Consider the following 17,486-nt stretch of genomic DNA (forward strand, 5'->3'; position numbering starts at 1 on the left):
TTGGCCATGACTCTAATCCTCTTATGTCAGCCAAATTGTGTAAAATTTTTCTTAAAGGTACTTTTCTTCTCAGGCCCCGTATAAAACAAGCGGTTCCTCCTTGGGACCTCTCTCTGGTTCTACAGGCCGTGACCGCCCCCTTCGAGCCGGCGGCTACGGTGGAGCCCAAATTCTTGTCCTACAAGACAGCCTTTTTGGTAGCCATTACATCGCCAAGAGAGTTTCTGAGCTTCAAGCATTATCAGCTAAACCTCCTTACTTGGTATTTCATCCGGACCGTGTCTACCTCAGGACCAACCCGTCCTTTCTTCCTAAAGTCGCTTCTGAAGCAAACATCAATCAGTCCATTAACCTCCCTGTTTTCTTCCCTAAATATGAAAACAAAGGTGAATATAAGCTCCATTCATTAGATGTTCACAGGCAACTTAGATTTTATCTGAACAGGACGGCTGGTCATAGGCAATCCGACCAGTTGTTTATTTCCTTTGCAAAATTCAATTTGGGCAAGCCAATTTCTAAAGTTTCTCTATCCCGCTGGATTTCACAGTGCATCTTATTGGCTTATCAAGCTTCAGGAAGGCCCGCACCGGAGGGTGTACGCGCCCATTCAACCCGGTCAGTATCTACCTCTGCAGCCTTTAAGGCTAGGATTCCTCTAGATGATATTTGTGCAGCAGCCACGTGGGCTTCATCTCATACTTTTATTTCCCACTATAAGTTGGATCTTGCATCTAGGGGTAGAGCATCCTTTGGCTCCGCGGTGCTCCGGAATATCCTTCCATGATGGCCGCCCAAGATTTAGGTATCTGGGGACTCTGTCCCACAGGTTGCAGACAAATGAATATCCTAATTCAGATTTAGAAGTTATGTACTCACCATAACGTTCCATCTGAGTAGGTGTATTCATTTGTCTGCAACCATCCCGCCCTCCTATCCCCCTGGCCTTTCAGTTTCCTGCATATTCTATGTTACCCTTTTCAGGGTGTTGTTGCTTTGGCAAACTCGATCTGAGGTCATGAGGGTAGAGCAGGGCATTATGGGTGAGGGGAGGAGCTGAGAGCTTGGATCCATAGCTGGAAAACCATGCCGGTTCGGATCCGATATCGGATCCATAACCCACAGGTTGCAGACAAATGAATACACCTACTCAGATGGAACGTTATGGTGAGTACATAACTTCTAATTTCTGTCTAATGTGCAGTAGTATTTAGTGACTGTGGCTGTTTTGCCATAAAAATGCAGATCTTGCTAGGAAAAAGAACTAAATCTTGACAAAGTCATGCTAGTCGTGTGTGTGTGTGTGTGTGTGTGTGTGTGTGTAAATGACTTTGTGGTTCATATAAAGCAGTTCATTTTTAAGCAGAACACATGGCTGACTCATTGTATCATCTTGCTGTTAGACCTTTCTTTGGCCAGTGGATCTCCTTCCAGGAAAACACTTCCCTGAAAAAGCAAACAAAAGGGCTGAGGAAGTAAATCATTCTTACTGAAAACCTGATAGGCTGTGATGCCTGTCAGCTTGCCTGTCAGCACAGTGTCTCATGCTGGTAACACTCTCTGCTTGCTAGACAAGACAATCAGGTCAGCCTACTGTAGGCTTATGTTTCTGTTGGCAGGTGACGTCAAGAAATGTAGATATTTAAAAACAAACTGCTCCATGGGAAATGGTAGTGTACCAGAATTTAATTACTGGATAGTACTAGACTTCTGAACTCTGCTTTTTGTCATACAAATTTGTGCTGTGATCATGTAATATTTATGAAGAAATTTAAGAAATTAGAAGTAGCACCATGTTTGTAAAGTAAGATACAGATGTACACATACCATGATAAAACTGAGCAACTCATACTTACCTGGCAGGGGAGAGACCACGATCAAGAAGGTGGTTCTCCCAGGGTGAGGCTCCTCCATTGCACGTAGGAGCACCCACCTAAAAAAAAAAAAAAAAATCCCTTCTTCATGGAAAATACATAAGTAAAGTAAATTAGAAACCAAGGCTTCATAAGATAGCTTTTAAAAAGGTATATCAAAGTATTTCAAAAACAACTGTTACTGTTGTTGCACATAGCTGGCCTTAGGCATAGGCCAACTAGGCGCCCGCCTAGGGCACCACTCTAGCAGGGGCGCTTTTCCAGTATTTATTTGTAGGTAGACCAGGATGGAGGCACTGTAGAGCTGTTTTGCCTAGGGCACCAGTTGACCTAAGGCCGCTCCTGTTGTTGCATATCATATTAAAATATATATATCATATGATATGCTATATATATATATCATATATCAAATATATCATATTAAAATGACAGATTATCAAAATTTCGACAGTACTACAAATTGTTTTAACAGAAGCATTTGTATTAAACAAGGATGGTTTCTTACAGGGTGAGGAAACGTAGTATCCTAATATAGTAAGTGTTGGAAACACCCCCCCCACACACACACACCTGTACTCAGATAGCTTTGAAACACAAAAGAGAAAGTATTTCTGAAGGAAAGCTGTAGCATGGGCTGCACAGTACAGTTGGAAGCACTTCCATATTTTGATGTTGACCGTTCAAAGCTCACTAGGACCACAGTGTCATAAAGAGAAATACGTAATAGATTTAAGTATTTCAGTAGGTTAAGAATTAAACACTATGCAGTTTTATTCTGAAAGGGCTAAAACTACATACTATACAGGGTACTTCAGACAATGAGGAATACATAATCATAAAGCTAAATCAAAAGTGAATGAATACATACTGTGAACCAAAGAAAAACACAAACATTTATTTTGTAACTTACAATATCTCAGCAAGCACTCAAGTTGCACACATACTGTCAGCAACATTTTATTTATGTAGCTGAGAGCTTTCATGTGAGGATAAGGAGCTGTGTCTGTGCTTCTTGGTTGTTGAGATATTTAGAAAAATTTGAACATTATATCTATATAAATTAATATCATAAAAGCAACAATTAATATCTCTAACTCCACTAGACAGAGGTCAAATATAGCAGTTGAGTTTGCCATTGTGTAACCTTTAAGAAGAAATCTTTTAAAACCTTATACATAGCATGGTTTAGGAATTATTGATGCAAATATGAACAAGCAATATTTGATGCCTAGAGGCATCAGTAAGAGTTAACTGCAGATGCACCTGGAGGCATCATTCAGATGTAATGGAGTTAAGGAGGATCCATGAGTGCATCGCATGCTTGCCAATGCGGATTTACACACAGCACGTGGAAATTAAAATAAAACTGCACACAAAAGTTTTCCAGGCTGCTGCCAGAGTCCTGCTTCCAGGTAAGGAGAGATGAGAGTTATGAGAGTTTTTTGCTGGTTCATGTTTTGTTGCTCCTTGCCAGAGTGTTTTCCGTGTGTGTGTGTGTGTCTGTGTAAGTAAAATGCCTCAGTTATGTATACTCAAACCCTGTACCTTCAGTACAAGAAACAAGAGCCCAAATTCTCTACCCATACCACCACTTGTGATTCAAGGAGTTGAATCTATAGCTCTCAACTGTCCAGGTTTTCACAGAATATTTGGCTTATACTTTTGGTCTGCTCCTCTTAAAATTTGTGGTTTTCTGGCAAATCAGTGAGAACTGAATTCACTGAATAATGATAGCCCTTTGTTTCAGTCTTCCTGTCTTTCAGGAAACACATGGTAACACCAAACACTTTATTCTAGTAACTTCCTAAGATTATACAAACAATGTTTAAAATGTGTCCCTGGTTTTGGGCCTTTGTTCCCCCCCCCAAAAAAAATAAACTTTGGCTTTTTCCAGATTTTATGTGCTGCAAAGTTGAGAGATTTAGTTGCGTCATGAAATTATTTCTGCTGAATAGTTGCATATTTGAGCTGCAATAACTTTATTACAAGCTAAGTACAAACTTGCAGTGTTATAAGATAGTACTGCATTTTATTTCTGTTTTATTGTTTCATTGAATATTGTGTTAAAAATAGTACTGCATTTATCTGCTTATTTATTTATTCACTGAAAATTGTGATCTCTCTTTCTCTGCAGTTTTCCCCACCCACCGTCCCTGTTCTTGTTTTGGTATTAATCTTGGTGGCTTTGGAATTGACCGCCCCTCCTGAAAATTTGTGTTTGAACACTCCTCCTGGGCCCATCTCATTTGATCACTCAACCGAGTACAGTGAGGTCATATTTTGATTTCAGACACTCCTACCATTCCCATCTGTTCAGCCCTGCCCCAGCTCTATCCTAGTCTAGTCTCATTAGCTCACCCTGCCTAATACAGAGAGAACATCTGAGTAGGCATATAACCACTTAGGCCCTGAACTTGTCTGATTGAAGACTGCTTAAACAGGGCTCAGGTCTGAGGTTTTTTACTGATTAATTGGGTAATTTGTTTAAATCTGTTTGCTTGTTTTCCATTGTTGTATAAAAAAATTGCACTTTACCTGCTTTTACTGTATTTGTGTTTCTTCGTACTTTATTACCTTATTTTGCTTTTGTCTCTTCTTAAAAGTACTCAATTGTGTTTATTCTGCTGCATTTATTACTGCTTGGTAGTAGCCTGATTAAATTGTAACTGTTATTCTAAGCATTTTGGTTAAAGCACTTGGGCTTCAGACCAGTTATACACTAGGAAGGTTTGTGGTCTGCACTGTTGTGGCAGGACAGGTAGCTTGCATCCTTCTTAGTTGGGAATTGCTGATTGAAGGCTTGGTGTCCGTTATTCTAAAAGTGTATTAGTTCTAGTTAAGCACTTGGGCTCCATGCCAGTTATTTTACATTAAGAAAGTTTGTGGTCTGCATTCTTGTGGGAGGAGAGGCTAGTTTCTGCCCTTCTGAGATGGGAATTTCTGGCCAAAGGCTTACTGTGCCTGCTTATTTAAACTGTTTTTCTGATATTGATGCACCTTGTCTGCTGTAGCATAGACTAGATTCAGGCCTGCTGAATCTAGCTTTGTTTGTATAACTTGAGCACTAATCCAGGCCATCTTTTTTGGAGAAGGTTCCCTTGCACCCTAGTGGCAGGAGTGTGCGGTTAGAACTTGTCTGATTGAAGACCGCTGGAACAGGGCTCAGTTTTGAGTTTTTTTACTGGTTAATTGGGTAATTTGTTTAAATCAGTTTGCTCATTTTCTATTGTTAAAAACAAAATTGCACTTTATTCATCTGCTTTTACTGTAATTGTGTTTCTTCCCACTTTATTACCTTATTTTGCTTGTGCTTCTTAAAAGTACTCAATTGTATTATTCTGCTGCGGTTACTACTGCTTAGTAGTAGCCTGATTCAATTGTAACTGTTATTCTAAGCCTTTTGGTTTAAGCACATGGGCTTCAAACCAGTTGTTTTACATTAAGAAGGTTTGTAGACTGCATTGTTGTGGCAGGACAGGTAGCTTACATCTAAGTTGGGAATTGCTGATTGAAGGCTCAGTGTCTGTTATTCTAAAAGCGCATTAGTTCTGGTTTAAGCACTTGGGCTTCAGGCCAGTTATTTTACATTAAGAAGGTTTGTGGTCTGCACTCTTGTGGGAGGAGAGGCTAGATCCTGCCCTTCTGAACTGGGAATTTCTGGTTAAAGGCTTATTGTGCCTGCTTATTCAAACTGTTTCTTTCTGAAATGTGTGTGCCTTGTTTGCTGTAGCACAGAAGTTAGTAGTTTATTGGCCGTTTTGGGCTAATTTCTATCTCTTTCATTTCCCTGCTAATAAAAACTGCATTTGCCATGTTTTTTGCGCTTGTATTCAGCTCAGCGAGTGCCTGCCAGGTGTCCTGCAGAGTTCTACAGCAGCAGAGAGACAAAAGAGAGAATTTGGAGTGATTTTCATTTTTCTGCATTTTCTTGCTGTCTTTAACTAATTCCGCCTAAAACGCCATTTTTTTTAGTGTTTTCTGTGATTTTAAAAAGTTTGTTTCTGCTACATATTGTACTTATTTGCTGCCTGAACTTGAACTAAGTCATTTTTCTGTTTAAATCTGTTTAACTGTTGTAGGCTACACACCAAAGTGTGATAGCCATTTCTGTGCTTTTAAAGTGGGCTTTTTTTATTGTATCTGTTTTATTTTCTGAAAAAAAAAATATATACTTGTTTCCTGCCTTTCTGAGCTAGTATAGTCCAGTTTTCAGGTTATTGCTGAATTCATGTCTGTGTTGCAAGTTTCTGTGTTGCCCATACCTTACGTGGATAGAAGGAAGTTTCTCTGTTCACCTGTGAGAGAGGGGACCTTTGAGCAGCCTATCTGTCCCTGGAGGAGTGGTTTCAGCCTAGAAGTTAGTAGTTTATTGGCCATTTTGGGCTAATTTCTATCTCTTTCATTTCCCTGCTATAATCGCATTTGTGTGGTTTTGCGCGCTGGTTAGCTAGGGTTAAACTATCCCCAGCTCCACGAAGTCTACTCTTCAATTTTTCCCTTGGAACTAGACAAACTTTCAACTTAAGCACTCAAACCATTCATTTCACAGCCCAGCACTTGCTCAAAACTTGTAGCAAGCACTAATTAACCGTAGCACTAGACCCCCTTATACTGTCCAGAGGGACAAGGCTCTCTATTCATCCCTACCAGCCAATCAGTAAAACAGCTCACTTTACCTATTCAGGCATGTCCAAAGGGCAGTTTCAGGTGTACTGTCCAGTTCAACTGGTGAATCTGGGCATTTTGAGGCAATGTTACAACTGCCACTTGTACACAGACAACCCTCTCCTCCTACCACCAAACACTAATATATGCGAGAGATGCAATTATACAACCAAACTGGAGTCCAAGCTCTCACAACCCAAGATTGGAACTGACAATCAAGAGGAGAAGGAAAATACTTGTAACACACCACCAGTCTCACATAGACGTACTAAACCAACACCGGCAAATACACATAAATACACAAAAACATACTCTGAGGCTCTAAATAAAAATCTGCAAAAGCAACAGAGACCTCCAAAGCAGACACCCAAGCAACCTCCACACCCCCATCACAAACCATGAAACACATACTCACATAATCAGTGTGCCACATAATCACAGCCCTTAAGGCAAAATAACATACCCAACACACCAGTAATAGGCAACTCTATAGTCAGGCACACTGATGTCCCACTAACTAGGCTGGACAAGGAGAAGGTTACAGTTAGCTGCCTGTCAGGTGCCAGGATCCGCCACATAACACAAGCACTCAGGTCGCTCCAGAACAAGTACAAATACAACTCTGTCATTGTCCATGTTGGTGTGAAGGATCTGAGACGTACCTTCCTGGACTACATGAAAAGAGACATGGATAAGCTCTCTGATCACGTAGCCCAAGCCAGTATGACCCTGACCCTGAGTAGCATCGTGCCCTTGCCAAGAATGATGCCACAGTATAAAGAAAAAATGATCTATTTCAACAATTGGCTAAGTTTCTGGTGTCATTCAAAGGGGATCCAGTATCTGTTCGCCTGGGATGACATGCTCGACAAGCCATATTGCTTCACAAGACATGGCTTGCACCTGTCACCCTTAGGCTTTCGAATACTGGCCAAGGCTTTTGCCGCCCCCATAGTGCCTTTTTTAGACAAGGCTCAAAAGACAAACCCACCACAGTAAATAGCGCAAGTAACCAAAAACTAAGGGTAATGCTACTCAACGCCAGAAGACTAAACCTCAAAATGCATGCACTCGAGGCACTCCTCAGTATGGAGAACATCGATATCTGTGCAGTAACAGACATCTGGTTTAAGGCTCCAGAGAGCACCCCAGCACTACCAGCGTATAACTCATACCATACCTTTTGGCCACAGAACCCCGGACCGAAACACAAAAGGCGGGGGTGTATCCATATTCATCAAGAATACCCATACCTCTGGGTTAGTGGCGCAGCACAATGCCTCCGAGATCATCCATGTGCAATTAACAATGGGCAAAACTGCAATTCAAATTGTAGCTTGCTACAGATCACCCACCATGACCCAGGACCCCCATTCCACATTTCTGGAGACACTGGAAAATATGAAGGTCCTACCAAATGCCCTAATATTGGGTGATTTCAATTACCCAAACATTAACTGGGAGAACTATTCAAGTACTAACTCCATTGCCCAACGCTTCCTAGAATTTATAAACTCGTTGGATCAGACCATAAGACTAATCACTCTGGATATCCACATTCTGCCCCCACCCCCGATCAAGTAAACCACTTTGAAAAACTTTTCAAAAGCAAACTTCACGTTACTTAAGACTGAGGTGGAAAGGTTCACAGCCCCCATGCTAAAGGACAATGCTGTCCAAGCTGCTGAATCCCTTACAAAGGCCTCTGTGAGCACCTGCAAGAATGCATAGATAGTGCTATCCCAAGTAAAACCAAGACTCACTCCTCCAAGAAAAGGAAGCCAGTCTGGTGGACCCCTGCCATAAGTAAGCTATACAATAGAAGGAGGAAACTAGTACAGAACAGAGTAAAATCCCAAGAAGCAAAGACATCCCAAGTATCAGCAAGAAACTATGATCCCTCTTAAAATCATCCAAGGCTAGCTTCGAAAGAAAAATTGCCAAGGACTCCAAAGATAACCACATAGCGTTCTTTAGCTATGTCAAGAACCTAAGTGGAAACTCTCAGATCTGCTCTGAGTTAGTGCAGAATGGCACAAAATACACTGAACTGACTGATATTGCCAACATTCTGGCAGACAGGTTTAGTGCAAACTTCACCCCCTCTCACCCCCTAAAGGGCCCATAGCCATACCAGAAGAATGTAGAGCCCCGGCAATAACTGACACGCAGGTTAAAACAGCCCTATTCAAAGCCAAAAACACAGCTTCAATGGGACCGGATGGTGTCCTAGGCTGTGTCTTACACGAACTCCAAAATGAACTAACCCCTCACCTAAACACACTGTTCAAACTCAGCCTCTCTACAGGCTACGTACCCATAGAGTGGCGCACAGCAACAGTTATCCCGCTCCACAAAGGTGGAGCTGCAGCGGATCCTGGGAACTATCGCCCTATAAGCCTGACTAGCCTGGTCTGCAAGGCTATGGAGTGCATCATCATGGAACTCATTAACAGAGACATTGGGAACCTCCAAACATTGGACCCTACCCAGTTTGGCTTTAAGGGCAGATCATGCCTCCTAAACCTGGAGGACTTCTTTAAGACAGTTACCAAGGCTTTAGACGAGGGAAAGGAGGTCCACACAGCCTACCTAGACCTCGCAAAGGCTTTTGACACCATTCCCCATTCTGGTATTATAGACAAACCCACCAGCCTGAACATAAACCCCTACGTCATGAGATGGGTTGCCATTTGGCTCACGGATAGAACCCACATGGTGAGAGTTGCAGGCTCTAGGTCCGACTCTAAACCAGTTACAAATGGCGTCTCCCAGGGCTTAGTCCTGTGACCCCTCCTGTTTGGTATATACTTCTCAGAGGTACAGGTAAGCACAGGAGGACTATGGCTGACCAAGTTTGCAGACGACTGCAAACTGGGGGCCATAACTGACACTCCGGCTGATTGACATCCTCCAGAATGGTCTCGCTGAGACAGATACCTGGTGTCAAAATCATGGCCTCAAGCTAAATACCAAAACGTGCATAGTCATCCCCTTTGGAAAAAACAAAGTACCTACGAACTACCACATACGTGGTAGTCCCCTAAATACAGAAAATGAAATAAGAGATATGGGGACCCAAGTAGATAGTAATCTCTCCTTTGATAATCATATTGCCAAGGTGGTTAGAAAATCCTTCTATGTGACCCACCTAATCACAAAAGGGTTTGCATCTAGAACAAGAGAGGTAATTGTGCCCCTCTACTCATCACTCATCAGACCCATCATATAGAGTACAACACCCCATTCAAGATATACCTTGCAAAACACCTGCAACAGCTGGAAAGACCACAGAAGTACCTCACCAAGAGGATTACTGGCCTCAAACAGATGCTCTATGAAGCCCAATTGAAGAAACTCCAGCTGTACTCGGTTGCATACCGCCTACTCAGAGGTGATCTCTGCCTGACATGCAAGGCCATGTCCAACCCAGAATTGATGGGCATGCTCCACCTAAAAGAAAACAAATCCACGAGAGCCACATGCTCTAAGGATCTAAACCTCACCATAACGATAACTAGGACTTGCTGGAGGGATAGATTCCTGTGCCAGAGACTCCCCATGCTTTGGAACAGGATTCCAATCTACAATAGGCAGAGCCCCTCACTAACACTCTTCAAGAGAAACCTTGATGAGTGGATGGGAAACAGAAGATTTATCCCAGGGATCACTGCAGTGGCTCTGCTGGACATAGGCACAGGGAACTAATGGCTCTGCTGGACAGAGGCACAGGGAACTAATCTAAGGGGCGGCAAAAGCCAACACATTCTGGCTGGGCTTACATATGCCCTCGGGCAGATAGCCTAGTACTTACCTGTGAATCTAAGTGGATTTTAGAAGGAGCTGAGTGAATCTAAGTGGATTTTAGAAGGAGCTGAGAGCTTCAGGGGAAGAGAAGTGCTGCTTGTGCCAAGTCTGTTTGCACTGTTAGTAGCACAACAGGTAGCGTACTTGCTTTTGATGTAGAAGGCTGTGGGTTATACTCCCACAGTATGCAAATGGATCACTGATGCTGTATTGTGTTGTACTGCAAAGGTAGTAGATGTTGCAGTCCCATGAATGTCCTCCTTTGGCAGAGTTACCTATGAACTATGAACCTGTTATCAGTTTGCCATCCATTCCCTATACCAGTATTGCTAGCTTATTTTTTAAATGTAACATAGCCAGTTTATTCGTAAAGGACAACAGGCACTTTATTTGTAGATGAAACAATGAAATATAGCATTGTTTGCTAGCAGAAACCTGTTCATTAATTACAAATCCTCTTAATGTGGAATTATTTAGATTATTTTTACTTGTGCAGAAATTTTATATATTTACTGATGTTGGTGGATTGTACTGACAGAAGTTTGAGTGGCCTTTTATGAAATGGGTAGTTTTGTCATTATTGCTTCATACATTTTGTTTAATTGCTTACTAGAAGACTGTTCAAAACTACAAATTTAAAACACATTCTAACAAGTGGTGCTGTATTATACAAGGAATATAATTTAATACAATCAGGAAGGTGAATCAAAGAACGCATACATGTATGCATGGCCCTAAAAATGTGTAAGGAGCTTATGGTTTGAAAACAGCCAAGAGGTAAGTTAAGTCCTCCAGTCAGTCCAATGGCCAAATGCAAAATGAATGTGGGTTTTCATGCCGTTTCAATGAATGAGAGTTTCAAGGGCAGAGAAGTTTACTACTCATGCTAACTCTGTTTTCATTGCGAGACTGTATTGTTTAGCAAGTTGCTTAGTGTTTGTGTTATTTTATTTCAATGTCTGTAATCATTTAGAAGTACAGGTTTGAAAAGGTTTTATGGCAACTGAGGAGAAATAGCCAAGTAATGCCAGACTGGAGTGGCTGGGGAGGGGGCTGCTGCTGGTAAGGGGTTGTTGCAGGAGTGGCTGCTCTGGAGGGACCCAGTCAATTACCCTGCCTAGGGCCCCATTTAACCATGATTCAGCTCTGGTATTTTGCACTGTTATTTACTGTAAATGATGAGAAGTTGGAGTGAAACAGTGTCATTTGTATAAAAAAAAAAAAAAAAAAAGCACTTTTGTTCTGTGTTTGACAAAGGAAAGAAAGCGCTTATGTTTTACAACTGACATAACCTTGTTTTATTCCACCTTCTGATAGTTTGTTTTTCCCTGTTATCTAGTAATTAATTAATAGTCATATTGTTGAACATGTCAGTGCAGTTCTGTGGATTGTGTAGACCTTAACTGAAGTGGCAGCAGCCCACGTAGGTACATTCTGGGCTGTCATTTATGAAGTAATAGCAGTAAAAATAATGATGATGGTGATAAAATAAGACTTCATGCAGGCAAGTAATGTTGCTGTTACTGTGTTTTCAGTGTTTTCAGAAGTTAATACAGTTTCTTCCTTGCCTTAACTCATTATTTTTCATTAATACAAGTTGGCCGCAGTTTTGTTACATTTTTAAAGTCATGCCAGAAACATTAATTTATTTAAAAGAGCAATAAAAAATACTGTGATCTGTATTCTGCTTATAAAAAGATTATTAAACCTTCTTGCCTGATTTTAAGCATTCATTTAGGTTGGTTATTATTAGTGTTATTTTTCAAGTTGCCCAGTATTGTTGCACTTTTTTTATTTAATTGAAAAAATAAAAGATGCAACAGGTCGCGCTTGAAAGTGGTAAACAACTTTTCCTCACAATTCTTAAACTTCAAAACCTCATAGCTCAAGGGATAAAGCCAAAAACTGAATGGGCCGGGATAAAGATCAAAGGTCCAGAATCCGGGACATTTTAAATATAACATTGTTCTTGTATGTTTAGTTGCTAGAATAACAGGTTTTGCATTAGCCTGTATTTTCTGAAGGATATACAGTCTGAAACTCCTGTATCATTATTTAAGGTTTGCAATCCTCATAAATTTGCCAGAAAATTCCACATATGAGGAACAGACCAAAAATATGACACAATCAGTGACAGTCAAACATATCCTCTGATCTCTCAACCCCTTAGGGCAAGACTCTGGAGAACATGTGAAAGGCTCAAAATCACGGGCAAATTTTAAGCTTTACTCTGGTCACCAAAGGAATGGATGAAGGTAAAACAGTTCACACCACATTACCTTGACCTTTCCTAGCCTTTTGACACAATGCCCTATTCAGGTGTAGTACAAAAGATGAATAATCTAGGAGCAGACACTTGCATCACTAACAGGATTGACAACTTGCTCACAAGATGTAGATCATCAACATAGCGAATGTTACCTCTAGAAAGAGACCAGTCACCCAGGATTCAGTGCTGAAACTTTTCTGTTTGGTATATACATCTCAAAAGTAAAAGGAAATATCATAGGGCTTTGGCCAACTTGGTTTGAGATGACTGGAAAGGTAGGAGCAGTTATTGAATCCTCAAATGACTTAACCATCATACAGGAATGTTTGTCCCAAACAATAACTGGTGTCAAAATCATGAATTGAAACTAAACTCCAAAAAATACATTATTGTACCCTTTGGGAAATCATCTGCTCCAGGGAACTGCCAGATTGACAATACCCCATAAGAACTGACCCAGTTGTTTGGCATTTGGGAACTTCTGTGTGCAGTGACTTAACTTTTGACCAACGTGCCCAGAGTTATAAGAAAGACTTTCTATATTGCACAGCTTATAAACAAATTGATTGCGACTAGGTCTAGAGATGATAATGTCCCCCTTTACAAAGCCCTTGTTAGGTCAATCATTTTGTATAATGCCACTTAGGTCTGGACAGATACATGCCAATGTAACAATTGGAATACCCACAGAGATAACCTTACTAAAAGGATACAACTCCTAAACAATAGGTCTTGCATGGACCACCTCAACAACTTCACTATATTCAGTATCCTTCAAAAGTGCTTAGGGGTGATCTGTGTCTGGCATACAAGACTTCTTACGACCTAATATTGATGGACCTACTGAACATCAGCAAGTCAAATGGTATAGTCCAGGTATCTAAACTGAATGTTGTAGAGAGATGGACATATATCACGGAGGCTACCACTGCTCCAGAACAGACTATCCATTCAAGTAAAACAAAGCTCATCTTTGTCCATATTCAAATGCAACTTGGATGCAAGGATGGGTAATAGACAGTGTACCTTCGTGCTACTAATGGATAGAGGCAGTTCCTAAATGCTGCATCCCTTACATGGGTACCCTCAAATTATCTATGGTATAATCACAGTTATTCTCACTAGGGCTACTATGCAGTTAACACCCATGTGTTAAGTAAGACCAATCAGGAAATGTTAATTCAAGCACCAAAAGGGAAATTCGCTAAGCTTAAAATGTCCTCCAAGTGAACCTATGTTGTAGTAGTAAAACAGCTTACTGGCTACAGAACCAGTTCTGTGAGAATGAGTGCATTTTGTCTCCCATGTCCTGAGGCAGTTTTAGCACATTAGTGACTGTTATAGTTCTCAGTGACTATTTCATGCTAAAATTCTGCTGTTTTGATACTGGCAGAGATTAGTTTTCTTAGGAGTTATGTATTGGTGTAATGTACTGATATATTTTATAAACCACACTGTTTCTTTCCATACTGTTTTTTTTAAACCTTTACTGAGTTATCAGTTGTCACATAGGCAAAGTCATATTTATATAAAAGCAATCCAACTGTATTAACAATTTCACATTTACAAACATTACACTTTATACATATTACTATATATCATGTAACCTAAGTAACATTATACAAATTATTCAATTACTGCTCTTTTTTTAAACAAGAAACCTAAGTTATCACTTAAGAGACAGGCAATCATACCTTTATATAAATGAAAACAATCCACACTGACAGAATCCTAGTTGCAAGCATTTTACATAACAAACCATAGTGAGACACTCCCAGTTGCAAACATACATCACTTATCTGCCCCAATCTTTGTCTAACATCACATAGCTCATTTAAGCCCTGTCTTCTTTTAAACCTCATTCCTTCTCTGTATGTCTTGCTCCCTCTATGTAGTTTGCTCCTACCCTTTTGTAAAGATCTCAATTCCAGTTTTATCTCTGTTTTTATATTCATTATTTCTAGTGTACTTGGTTTAGATTTTGATTTCCATTTTCTTGTAACTGCTTTTTTGGCAGCCACCGTAATTAGACAAAGCAAGGCCTTATGTCTTGGCAATTCCGATTCTGTATCATAGCTCAAAAAATCATCTCCCTCATCACACCAGTCTGCTCAGCCAGCATCTCTGACAGTGCATCCAGCAGAAAATACTTCTAGACTGACAACTCACTGCACTCCCAAAAAACATGTTCCCGATTATCTCACTCTTCCTCGTCACACCTCCAACATTTGCTGTCTGTCTCGGTTAAAGTTCTTTGGAGTCTACCTGGGGTACAAAAATATCTATGTAAACATTTCCAAGCAAAAATCGTAAATCTTCTGCATTTTGTTGCATATTTCAGAAACGTACATATATCCTCCCTTTGTTTCTTTGTGAATTGCTTATCTGGTATCTCTTCCCAATCCTTTCTCACCTTCTCTGATTGATTATTATAGTTATCATGCAATATTTTACATGATCTACAAAATACTCCTTTTTTTTTAATGGCAGCTTCTATTCTAGAGTCTACTAAAAACTCTTACCAGTGCTTCTCTTTTGTTTAGGACACCCCTATTTCTTTCTCTTTGCCTGTACTCTGATATCAAACCGTTACAGGGAAGGCAATTTTTCACCTGCAGTCCAAATAAATCCTTGGCGTCCACAACTTCTCCTCTGGTTGATAAAAATATGCCTGACCTGTGTATAAGACTAAAGGGACTAAAAACATTTTAACTGCTTGTATCTTATTATGCATGTCCATATAACAGAGGTTACATTTTCTCAGTTTTTGTATTATCTTTTGTTTAGTCTCTTCCCACATATCCATACTCTTAAAAACTTCATTTTATCATGTCCCCATAAATATGGATATTCCTGAACAAATTTGTGTGTGGGTACATAATTTACCAGTATTGCCTGTGTTTTAGCTTCATTAATTTTGTATCCAGAAAAGATTTGAATGCAACTCCAAATGTTCCAAAACACTGTAATGTCTTTTTCTGGTTTTATCAGGTATAAAATAATTTCATCTGCAAATAATAGCCAGCTTTTCTTGACTACCACACCAATTATATATTGGGTGTAAAATAATATCATCTGCAAATAAAGCCAGCTTTTCTTGACTACCACACCAATTATATCCTTGAATTTCTGAGTCCCTTGTTTTCTTTCCCAGTGGTTCTAAATATAATGCAAATAATAAAGGGGAAAGAGGACAGCCCTGCCTGGTTCCTCTGCTGAAGCAGAAATTATCAGAGAGGACCCCACCCTCTTTAATTTTCACCTCTGATCCCTCATATAATCTCCTAGTCAACCTTGTTATTTTTCAGGAAATGCAAATGCTTCCATTGCCCTACTCAAAGTCCCAACTTACTCTGTCAAATGCTTTTACTGCATCAAGACCCACCAACAACAATGGTATTTTCCTACATTCTGCTTCCCGCTGGATCAACAGTGTTCTGTTGATGTCAAATATTGCCTGCCCTGCACAAAACCACAATGATCCATATCTATTGAATGTTAAGTTGTCTATCTCGCCTTCATTCTTGCTGGATGGGTTCGGAGCCAACCTCGGCTCCGACTCGGCCACTCTAAAAGCTCGAGAGTTGGTTCCACCTGCTCGAGGCTCCCCTTATATCCCACAATGCTAGGCGAGAGTTACCTCAGATCTCGTTTGCCGCTACAGCTTCGAGGTTGGTTGCTTCTACCGGTTCCTGGTGAGTGTTAGCTTTTATACTAAAAAGTTATTCTTTTTTCCCCTTTTAACCTTAATTCTTCACAAATTAGTGTAGAATATAGTTTTTTATCCCCACCCTATTTTTCCCGTTTCTCTTTAAAAGAACCGCTGGTTCTTCCCTTGGGCCTTGGCCTTCCCTTCCTTAGGGTGTGTTTGTGTAGTTTCTTTAACTTTTTTGTGCTTAATTTCTAGTATTTTTACTAAAATTGTTAATTATTTTTAGTATTAATAATTTTCTGACAGGGTATAACTGTGTGTTTGGTGTGTGTTAGTGTACACCTGTCAGTTAGGATAATGTCAAAGGAAGCAAAGGTCTCTGGATTCAAGAAGTGTGATGCGTGCTGTCAGAAAATGTCTCTGACAGACGCTCACACTTCTTGTGTCTACTGTCTGGGCCTTTGCACCTGCAGGACTCCTGTGCTGTGTGCCATGGCTTCAGCCCCAGGGTCCTGCAGGAGAGAAAGAACAAGTTAATTTTGAGAGGCTTGTTAAAACCAGAGGATTCCCTGTCAGTTTCAACAGGGAAGCCCTCTAAGGCATCGAGGTCTTCGGCTCCGGCTTCTGAGCCGAGACCTCAGGTTGCTCAACCTTTGCCTTTATCGGCTCCGGCTGGAGCCGATAAGACTCAGTCCACAGTTTCTGTGGCTTGCTCGGGTCCCGGCGGAGCCGAGGTTATCGAGGTACCTGTGTCGGCTCCGACAAGATCTTCGGAGCCGACAACCAGAAAGAGGTCTAGGTCACCTTCTCTTGGCTCCGTTCATTCGGCTCCAGGATCTCCCCTGCTGTCTGAACGGAGCCAAAGGTCTCATTCCTCTAGGTCATCGAGGCTTTCCGATCATGACCTTCAGAGGGTGGTGAGTCGACTACTTAAGTCCGAGGCACTTGCCCAGATGCTTCAGAGCCCGACTCATCAGTCGGTGCCTGCCCGTCCATCAACTCTTTCCTCCTTCGACTCTTTGAGTTCGGGCGGGTCGTCGGAACCGAGACTGTGGTCACCGGAGCCGAGACAATTGTCTTCGGCTCCGTCGTCGGCTCCGTTTCTTCTGTGGAGGAATCTCGGCGGACTTCCCTCGTCGGCTCCGAGGGGTGAGTGGCATCGGACCCTTGTCCGACCCCCTCTCCTCTCGGTGCTTGGCGCTGGTGAGTTCGGCTCCGACAT

At 41.1% G+C, this 17,486-nt stretch overlaps 1 pseudogene; it reads left to right on the top strand.

Annotated features, from left to right (window-relative positions):
• Window positions 1–1,845: 1,845 nt before the first annotated feature.
• On the top strand, window positions 1,846–1,968 carry LOC122797424 (annotated as a pseudogene).
• The last annotated feature ends 15,518 nt before the right edge of the window (window positions 1,969–17,486 follow it).

The sequence above is a fragment of the Protopterus annectens genome, chromosome 3.part0 (assembly GCF_019279795.1).
Source record: "Protopterus annectens isolate FY-2018-M chromosome 3.part0, PAN1.0, whole genome shotgun sequence".
In the NCBI taxonomy this organism is placed as follows: domain Eukaryota; kingdom Metazoa; phylum Chordata; order Ceratodontiformes; family Protopteridae; genus Protopterus; species Protopterus annectens.